Source organism: Atta colombica, unplaced genomic scaffold (genome assembly GCF_001594045.1).
Source record: "Atta colombica isolate Treedump-2 unplaced genomic scaffold, Acol1.0 scaffold208, whole genome shotgun sequence".
Classification (NCBI taxonomy): domain Eukaryota; kingdom Metazoa; phylum Arthropoda; class Insecta; order Hymenoptera; family Formicidae; genus Atta; species Atta colombica.
In genome coordinates this window covers 344,939-356,344 of record NW_017259303.1, presented here as the reverse complement: position 1 = coordinate 356,344, position 11,406 = coordinate 344,939, and the positions used below count along the sequence as shown (strand labels likewise).

At 31.8% G+C, this 11,406-nt stretch overlaps 1 protein-coding gene across 1 annotated transcript in view; it reads right to left on the bottom strand.

Annotated features, from left to right (window-relative positions):
- Positions 1-11,406, bottom strand: part of LOC108687571 (cadherin-87A-like) — a 279,899-nt gene that overhangs the window by 52,354 nt on the left and 216,139 nt on the right. The window lies entirely within an intron of this gene.

Here is an 11,406-nt window from a genome sequence, read left to right as displayed (position 1 = left end):
TAAATATACAATTTTTAAAAAATGTTAAAATGTATTTTATATATGTAAGAATGTATATAAAAATCACTTAAATAATTTTTATATATTTGTTAAAATGAAAATTAATCCGGAACACAAAACTTGTCACAAAACTGTTTCATTGTGCGTAATAAGAGTTAAATATGAATGTATGTGGGAGAATGTCATTTATCGCGAATTTTTCTATAATGTCAAAAAAATTTTTTTCTTTTATAATATGTTGTATAGGAATGAAAAGATAATTAAATTAAAAGAATGATGATTTTATATTGAATGTAAATCGATTTGCACACCTATATCGTATGCCATATTTGTGGATAACGAATTTGTTTATAAAATCTATAAAATCTATTAAAACAAATTGCTTCGCTTTTACCCAGCTCATATACCTACTTAATAGCGTGTGCGGGTGATAATAATAAAATTATACGCCACCAGAATAACTGACCGCATATCAAACCAATTATAGGATATTGATTTTCCTTTTTCCTTCGAGTGCTTTCATACACTGCTCGATAATGTCTCTTTCTCGAGCGAATTATTGGCAGGCTGCTTCCTTTTGATAAATACGATATCCTTATATTTTTGTCATAATTATTTCCTCTTTTAAAATTAATCCATAAAAATACGAACATATAATTTAAAATGTCGACATATTAGCGATATTTTTTACGTTTAACTTCTCCACTATATATGTTTAATTTACTACTATGAAGAAAGTAGTTAATTTCATCTTCTAAATTTCAATTTGTTCCTCAGTCCCGATGTAAAATAATAAAATGCAAAATATGAACAAAATGTGGACAAATGCCAACGTTTAAAAGACATATGAAGCTTTTTGACGCACGTTTTTGGGAATTTTATGTATGTTCTATGAGAATCTTTTTAGCGTTCAATCCAACCTCGCTTTACGGCGTCTCTTCCATCTACTTGCCATGCTAGTTCAAGTTTGGATGCCCGATCTCTGAAAGTCAAAGACAAGCACGACATGCGGCGCCGCGCCATTCGTATGCTACTTTTCACTTCGGCAACAAATATGAAGCCGATGTACCGGCTGACACCGACCCGAAAATCTCTTGCTCGCGATTCCGATTCCCTCTTTTACCCCACGTATATCCGCTCTCTTTTTCGCTTCAGGATTAGTTGGAAAGTCGAGAGCTACGATCGTTACGTGCTTGAAATAGGAAAGTCCATCCATATTCTTTTCGCACTCGCCTTTTTCATTTATACGAGGAAAACGCCTCTACATAAACGTGCCGAAATTTATGACCGCGAGGAGCCTCATTTCATCCCCTTTCGGTTCAGAGGAAAGTGAACGCCATCCAACAATCCTCCTTGTTGGTCCTTCCCGTCTTCAAAACGATAATTAATTATACGCGAATCGAATTTCTCAATCTACCGAGACTCGGTTCCGTGAAAAGGTCTGAGATTTATTTTGCTCTCTCATATCGAATGAAAATTTCAATGGTCTTTCTCTTTCCATTAAATTATTATAATTGTTTCTGTGTATTTCTAGCATCCGGGACTTTAATTTTAATCACTATTTCAGAGAATCACTCTCTCTGATGAGTTTAGAATCCATTTTTTCATTAATAAAAACATCGAAAAAAATTATATAATTTTCTACTTCTTTAAGATAATAAATTCGGAACTTTAAATATCTTTAAATTGAGATAAAATTAAAATTTTCTTAAAATAGAGTTTATTTTTATTTTGAGATTATATTTTCACCACTTATTTATAAACATATGTAGAAAATATAATAATAATAGTAATATTTTGTATCGCTGATAAATATTGATAATATCTTAATAGAATAAAAACCAATATATTTAAATGCATTTATCCATTACAGTTAAAAAGTACAGAAATATATAGAATTTCAGGAAACATAAATTTTGAAATTATACGATGTCATTTTCATCGCAAAACGAACGGCCGGTGCATGTGTCGCGAGTTAGGACTTAGTACTTAATTAGTCGACTCTGTTATATTCCGACCGCTGTAACCTATATTAAATATCTGTTTAATCGTTGTGATGTTTCTCAATTTGCTGCTGCAGTTTGCAGAGCTTTCCGACACATAGAGATCAGTCGACCTTTGCATTGATATTAATATATTAATAAATGTGTCGAAGATAATATATCAGATTTTAAAATGAGATGCTTTGGCAAATTTGTAGACTTTAGAAAACGCTGTTTCTCATCCATTTTAAATTTGAAATATCTTTAGATATTTACGTGAGATAAAACGCGTTCATGTTCTCTCGATGTTCGATTCGCTGGTGCGACGAGATTGATCTCAATCGGTGCTTCACAAGCAGAAAATATTGTGCTATTCACAATGTTAATCGAGTTGCTATCCGATCATTTTTTGATCAGCAACTACGAGCCCCAACGAACACTAAATTAGCAGTCATTTTTATAGCTTCGTACAGCTCCATTTATTTCGTGCATTTGACAAACGCATTCTCGGAAAACAGAAATGGTTGTTGTGAACGGCCATAATAACATGTGACGTTGCGATAAAACTTTGTTAAACAACCGGCAGACCTGGATTTGTTACCGCAAACGCAGCCGCGGTGTGTATTTGCATATGGTTGACCACAATCATGCTTTATCTGCGGCTATCAATATTATTTACGTTAGCTTTCATTTAATAGTTCGATCAGCCTATATAGAGAGAATAATTAACGCGATCAAATTAATTATCACTTACTATCCTCTATTGATCGCTTAATAACTTCTTTCCGCATTATGATACAATTTTTTTCCGTTTACCTTTAATTCATACAGATTTATGCATTATGATATTTTGAAACGTGTACAGAAAAAACGATTTTGCTGAAAATAGCAATTTATCCAAAAATTCAACTAGAGCGTAGTTCGAAAATACAGAAATGACGTTATAAATATCAAATTGCTATAATTTTTAATAAGTTTGATTCTGTACAGGACTACTATGAACATTTCAGACAGAGTGAGTTCATTAATTTTTTTTCGGTCATCTAACGCAATCAACTTATAGTTCTATCATGACAATGCACCCATTCATACTTCTTCAATCGCAAAATTGGATGAATTGCGCTTCGAATTGATTCTGTACGTACCGTATTCACTAGATTTAGCCCCCGGTGACTTTTTCCTCTTTCCAAACATGAAGAAATAGCTCGCAGGAAAAAGATCTGACTCAAATACGGAAGTAATCGATAAAACTAACGCTTACTTTGAAGTCTTAGAGAAATCGTATTATATAAACGATATAAAGTTAAAATATCGTTGGTTGAAGTAATATAATAATAGTACTAAAAAGGGACTATTGAAAGTAACATATATTATATAATTTTTAGGCAAAAATATTTATTTCAGGACAAGAACTTTTTAGACTACTCTATCTGAAGAATAATTACGCTCAAGCAATGTACAAAAAGTTTTGATATTTTGAGGACCAACTTAAACATTTTATGTACTTTAATGCTCAACAAAATCATTTTCAGATCTGTATCTACCAAAATTTTTAGATTTAGATTTCAGCAAAACCGTTCTTTCAGTGTATCGTCTTAATTTGATTTTAGGGTAATAAATTCGCGTAACGGATAGAATATAATTATATTTATAAATTTCGTTTATACAGGGTGATTCGTATAAAGTGATCGATTTAATTATTAGAAATTTGAAGACATATGCAAAAATGGTTTATATCAACATTTTCAGTATATTAAAAAGGGACATACTGAAAGTAAATTACAAGAAGTAATTACATTTCAAGGAGAATTTTATTTGTTTAAATGGAACACCCTATTTTTAAATCCAGAATCTAATAGTAAAATGTCGAGAGCTTTCCAAAACACTATAATAAAGTTATTTTTCATTGAGTGCTTTCCGAGTTCGAAAGTTATGTCTGTGAAGCTGGCCTTTTAAATTTTCAAAATTAAAAAAAAAAGTAGAATTCTGCCCTCCGAAGAGTTCTAGAGCTCTCTATTAATATTAGAAAAAGATCCATCGAGCATTAAAGCGATGAAAACATCATTTGAAATTTCGGAGGGGGCCAAGTTCACGATTCTGAAATTTCGAAGGACTATAACTTCTTTACAGTTCATGTAGCACTATGGTCCATATAAGACCGTCTAGAACTCTTTGCGAGGCAACTAGAACTCTAAAAAAGAATACCGGATTTCCGAAAAAATTTGTTCAAAAAAAAAATTTTTTTTTAGATTTCGGCCATTCTGTTCTGGTGAGTTCTGGTAACTCCCCGAAGAGTTCTAATGATTATCTTCAATAACTGATGCGCTGAAACCAATATCTAAAAAGTTCTGCTACTTTAAAGTTTCGACTTTCGAATTTTTCAAAGTTCACACAGGTCAAAATTTTTTTTCGAAAATCCGTATTTTTTTTAGAGTATTTTCTTTAGAGTTCTGGTTGTTCTCTCAAGAGTTTTAATGATTATCTTTAATAATCGATGTGCTGAAAAACTGATATCAAAAAAGTTCTAGAACTTTTAAAATATCGATTGCTGCGCATCAGTTATTAAAGAAAATCGTTAGAATGGGGGGGGGGGTGGAGGAGCAACCAGAACTAAAACTAAAGAAAGTATCGGATTTTCGAAAAAAAATTTTGACTTATGATGATTAAAACCTCTTGAATATTGTTCAGAATTATGTCCTGAACTTAACCTTTGTCAAGATCAAGGCCATTGAAAGTTATTCCTTTTCATTTTTGCACTAAAAATTCATTTTTACGTAAAAATGAAAATAAGAGATACAACTTCTAATAGCTTTGATTTTGACAAATGTTATCCAAGACATACATTTCTGAACATTCAAGAGATTTTAGTCGATCGAACCTTATTGTAACTTTCGAGCCTTATAACTCGAAACTCAATGAAAAATAACTTTATTATAGTGTTTTAAAAAGCTCGATATCGGCAATTAAATTCTAGAATCAAAAGTAGTGTTCCATTAAAAAAATTGAAATTTACCTTGAAATGTCAGTCTATAAAATAATTCCCACTATGTGATGTCTTTCTTTGTATTGAACAAGTTGATATAAACCATTTTTAATGTCTTCAAATTTCGCTAATAATTAAATCACTTTATATGAATTACCCTGTATATAAATTTCAATAACAATGAGATAAAATGAGCAAAAAGAGCGTGAATAGCTGCGACATAATATTACAATTACATTATTTTCTTTCTCAGCAAGAAAATGGTAACTCTCAACTAACTCTTACGAGCAGTTCTGAGAAAAGAAGGTTTGCCTCTATTGTGTGACACATTCTCGCGTACATGAAAAGTTGAGATAATATAGCACAGTTTTGCGACACTTGGCGCGGTAGGATAATAACAGAATGTTTTGTTCAATTTTATATATTGCAAAGTCATATGAAAATCATCCGCGTCATACGAAACGCGAATGCACGTCGCCGCTTCCATTTCGTCGAGATGATATTTTTACAATTAAGTCCGCCATGAAAACCCTCGGAAGTTCGCCGGCGGCGGCGTACGATAATCGCTTTCAGTTCACATTTGCACGGTATTACGGACACAGTGTTACTTTCTCTTCGCGGGAAGCGAGAATCGTGTAATTCGCATATCGGATACGGCTCGAGATGGAGCTTCCCTCCAAGCGACAACGTTGCAGTAGCGTCGCGATTTTCCACCCCGATTGTTTCCGTGAAACAACGTTAGCCAAAACGTTTGTTTTCGTATGCGCTGCTGTCCATCAGAAACTAAAGGGGAATCAAAATAACTGGCGATTTCTCTGCGGCCTTTGTACTCGGCGTACAGTTTCGATTAATCCCAACGAATGCCGAGATTTTTGCGCCCGGTTATTTCGATGCCGCAATCAAAAGACTCGCGTTCCAATACACTACTAAAAAAAAGCAGGAAAACACGATCCTAGGAATGAAATGTAAAAAAAAAGGATTGCCGATGTTGATATCAAACGAGCGAGCTTTTGATAATCGATTTAACCATGCTGGCTATCTGGATATCTTTTTCCCACCCCTAAAAGCAATTATTTTTAATTGTTTTTCAGTAAATAGTTACTATATAACATGAACAGCCTTTCGGTATACACATTTATTACACGTTTATTACCCTTTTTTTATATATTTGTATATTTGTATATTTAAAACATTTGGTATAACTCGAAACATGAAACATATTGATTTATGTTCAATGTAAAGCCACGGCAAGTAATCATCTATTATTGCCAAGAACAATAATCACAATTACCGTAGTTGTACATATATAATGGCGAACATTTCGACAATGGTGGTACAATGCTTGTAATTTTCACATTGTAAAGCGACAATATCTAATTAGATTCGATTAGATTTGACCAGTATTTCAATGAATCATTCCAGTGAAATGCAAGGCACAAGTTTTTCACCATTAGATGAGAAATTGTAGAGCGGGTCCCGCAAAACAGTTTTCATTCTTCTATCTTCTTTTTTCTCCGAGATAATTAGATGTATTCAAATGAACCCGGAAATCCTTTGTAACTTCAAGTGAATTTTGCACGTGCTTCGGATAATTTTTACTTTGCGGAGTGCGAATGTCATGTATCTCTACTGCAATTTGCGAATTTTTCTTCTCTGTCGAGAGGCGAATTCAGAAACGCATAAAATTCTCTTTGTGATTAAAAGGAAAATCCAAATTATTTGCATTGTATATAGAGATGTGCAAAAAGAAAAATATGAATATTAGTGAAATATTCCTGCTTCCTATAAAATATATAAAGCAATACATAAACATAAAAATAATATTCTGTTTTATAAATAATTATTATTATAAATAATTATTATTATATATTAATATTAGTGCATAAATTATATAATATACAAGTTATTAACGTACAAGTTAATATCTATAATAAATTTACCTAATATTTTTCTTATTCAAAATCGGAAATGAAAGAGAGACATTCTTAAATTCTAAAATATTCAAAAAAGCAATTCAATAACTAAAAAATTACTGTTTATATAATAACGAAATAACATAATGATAATCCTCTCTTCTCTCTGAAAAAAATGAACTCAGAAAAAGCAATAAAATTGTTACAAAAAATTGTAACATAAAAATAAAAAATAAATGTTTACTGATAATATCAATAAAATCGAATTTAATATAATATGTACAGGTATATAACAATAATAATTAAAGAAAATAAATAATAATGAGTAACAAAAAGTTAAAAATTAAATATTATATCTTATATCAATGTATTATATATGATACTTTTCCTTAGTTTTTTCAACGTACGTAATAAAAAAGAAATATTTGTCTTGCTGTCTTGCTGTGTTCTATTGCAGTAACTCAGAGATTCATGCGTTTAAATACATGTCAAAGTCGATCTGACCTGACCTAGAAGAGTATGGTGGAGTGATATGTTGTTCGCGAAATTGCGAATGAAACGTGGCGCGAACGAACGGTGTTCCGAACTGCAAAACTTCCAAATGTGTATCTACGGCCAGTTAGTGTATCGCCCGCCTGTGGTCCAGGGACCTCGAAACTTTTCTCGAACGAACTTTATCGCTGCCGATTTTTCACGACTTCCACCCGTCAATGGCGCGACACGCCCTTGGGAGACGAGAAAATCGTTCGGTTTGTCGAATCTTTAACGATGACAGTGGCTATAGTACGCGACAAGTGGTTGGCATGAACAAAAGAGGTTCTGTCATCATGAGAAATCACGTTCTTTTACTCGTATGGGAGAATATATTGGATGTTATTTAGGAAACTGTATTTTCATGGGCGTACCCAGAATTTTTTCCGGAGAAGGAGAGAGAATTAACAATTCTGTTATTACATAAACAGAAATTTTTTGACTTAATGAATTGTTTTTTGAATATTTTAGAGCTTATAATGTTCTTCACTTTGAATGAAAAAAAAATATTATATAGGTTCCGTAAATTTATTTTTTTCTTCGAAGAATGTGTAGGCAGTAGATAATTAAAAATAAAATATGTAATTGTAAATAGAGTACTCATTAATATCTCAGCGTATATTCTGTTTTTGCTAAAAAATATGGAAAAAATTTTCCTTATATATCAGGTACTTTGTCAAAAGTGTAACTAACGAAAGTTTTCGAAATTATTTACATGATCATAAATAAAGGGAGAGGAGAAGATAGAAAAAAAATTTCCTGTGACAACAAAAAACTCAAAGTCAAAAATAAAGTTATATCTTTTATAATTATAATGAAAAAAATGAATAAAAAATTTTGAGAGAGAGTTAAAACCTTCCCTCTCCCCCTCCCCTTAGATACATCTACGTGTATTTCCACCTTAAGGATTGTCTACAATGAGACTTTTAAAATGTAAAACTTAAGCTTTAAGCTCCATAGTCAATTATTCTTTCCACATTCGACTGTAATTGATTAATTTTTTACGGAGATTTAAAGCTTAAGCTTTATGCTGCAAAATCTTATTTTGTCAGTAGATATCGCTTACATAACGTAGAAACTAAGAATATGTCGTCAAGCTCTGATTGCAGATTTTGAATTATCAAACTAATCGCAAGCAAAAATGGATACATTAGTTAATCTCATTGATAATTTTATCAAAACAGATTCTGTCAAGTGTTTGTATGCGAAGCTTTGCTCCGTAAGAGGAATCAGATTTACGTGTGAGTATATAACCGATTATTAATTTCGATCGTGAAAGGGACGTTGGATGAATCTCGCCTAATGCGCGCACGTATTATATACGCAATCGGAAATTAGTACGAGCACGTGCGAATACGTCCTGTACCTATTTAGTTAGATTAAATCAATGGAGGATCGGCCGAGAGATAGGTCAATGTACGAAAATCCACGAACGCGCGCAGCAGTCGCATTATGTCCCTGGGACATCGTAATCGCATTAATTGCATTGACCGACACCGGGAGCATCGGGTGCACAAACGCAGTTGGACGCGGCTGGGAATTCGCTGCGGACAAGTTCAGCGATGGAAAATTTCCAATATTTGTTTCGCGCTCCAAGTTGACAGGCCCCATTCCGAATTGATGGCGACCGTATCGAGTGCCGCTGCAGCAGAGATGAATTCAGTCATGGAACAGATGGTTCGCACCAAATATCCAAAATCGTTCGTAGTTCGCGGTGTTACCTTTTGTGAACGTGGTCAAACAAATCTTAAAAATATCCCTAAAGTATTTAAAATAAAGATCCCACTTCGGATGGAAAAAATGATTTTATGCTAAGTATCTAAAAAATTAGCTAAATGCAGATCTTAAAATAATTTTATTAGAGTATGTGAAAAATTCAAATATGATAAGCAACACTACAAAAAATTTTGACAGTCTAGCAATCTTAATTTAAATCTTCTACATAATTATTTTGATATCTATAGTTCAATAAGATTATATTTTGAGATTAAAAATTTTAAATACCTTACTAAAATCATTCTTTCCGTGTAAATGGGATTTTTATTTTAAATAAAATTATTTTCATATCTGGATCTACCTAAATTTTTTAATACTTTAGGAAAAACGTCGTGTATAGAATATGATGTCTTATCTGCTAAGAATACATATGCAAGAATATGAATAAAGATATTTTAGAAAAATTATTTATAACTTTTAATTAAATGTCAATTGGTTTTGCGAACTTTCCTCATGCGACAAATATGTAGTTGCGGTGATGATAATACGCTTATTTTGAAAGCGCAGAAATGCATAAAGATCGGATTATCGTTGAAATCACGTGAATGAAAAGTATATTCGCGCATCTGATTCGTATTTAATTTCACTGATGCTCATACAGCATATTTGAGTCGATCGTTCGTGCTAATATTTATGATTCGGAGAGATGATCAACCGTGATTAAACTAAATTCCTATAAATTAACGATGCGTTTCCACAGCGTAGTCGAATACGAACATATCATAGTATACTATTATCGATTGTATGGTAATTTTATGAGAGAAGTATGTAACGATATAATGATCATTATCTATAACATAATTGTTGAATAATTTAATAAAGAAAGCAATAATAGCTTGCAATAATTACGAAAAGAAACAAGTTAGAATAAAATATTTATATATCTGTGTTGGGAGGTGAGAGAGAAGAGAATTGAGAAAACGGGATTTGTACTGAACCTCGATTTCGCGAAACGAAAACTATACGAATAACCGATTTGTTGGACGGATCGATGACTAAATAATTCCTTGGTCACATCCCCGATGAATACAAGTTGAAAAAACGAATTGAATCAGTATTTGCTCAATAATTTCGTGTCGACCAAACAAAATTAATCAGATGTGAAGATTAAAATACATTGCAAATTTTTACTTTTAAATCAACTAAATAATACGAGAAAGCAAAATACGAGAAACGTAAATAAAATTAATTTATCTCAGAAATATGACTGCGCGCCGATTACTTACGGACTTCCAACATAATTTGAAATACAAAATAACTTCCCCAAATTTAAATTAAATCATTGATTTGATGTTTTTATCTTAAAATCTGTAAAGAACTTTTTGTTTTTAAATTATTTTTAAATTCGTTTTATTTAGCGCGCAATGATTTGATTAAATGTCAAGTGTTTAATATTCTAGTTACTAAATATATTTGATAATAACTAATTACGTGTTCTTTTAGATACACAGGGACATGCTGAAGATAAGACGACACTGTCTACGAACTCAAGCGTGTCCTCTTAGCACTTAAGTAGTTGCATGAACCTCATAAGCAGTATTCATGACACTGTTTACTTTACAGTGGAATAAGTATAAGTGACGTAAATATAGTATGTACCAGAAACCTACCAGAAATTCTCCTAAACAAGATAAATTTAACAAGAACAGAAACGACTGTTCAGATAAATTTGTAATCAGCTTCCGGCGACAATTCTGATTGATTAATTTTATGTAATTAACAATTTCTCTTAATCAACTGATAGTTCCAGTCCGAATTTAGATTAAAAAATTCTGTAATTGCATTAACCTTATTTTCATTTATGTATAGAAGTTAAAATTGATCAAATTATTTCTATCGTTTTTAAAAGCTTTTCGATTTATAAGAAAATGGCTTATATACGGGTGTTTCTTAAATAACGCTCACTAATCATATAGTGCTATTCCTAAAAACTGAATCGAAAAGTCCTCTATCATTTTACAATTTTCGCAACTTTTTTTTAGTTATCCACTGAGCAAAATGTCTAAAATCGACATATAAGACAACTTTTAAGATATCTAAAAGTTCTTTAACAAACATCTTTAAAATGTTTCATAAAGAACATAAAAAAATATCTTAAAAATATCTAAAATTGTCTTATACATTTTATTCGGGAACTTAATATCTCGTTAGAAATTAATATCTCGTCAACTATTGCGAAAATGACAAAATGATAAAGGACTTTTCGATTCAGTTTTTTATT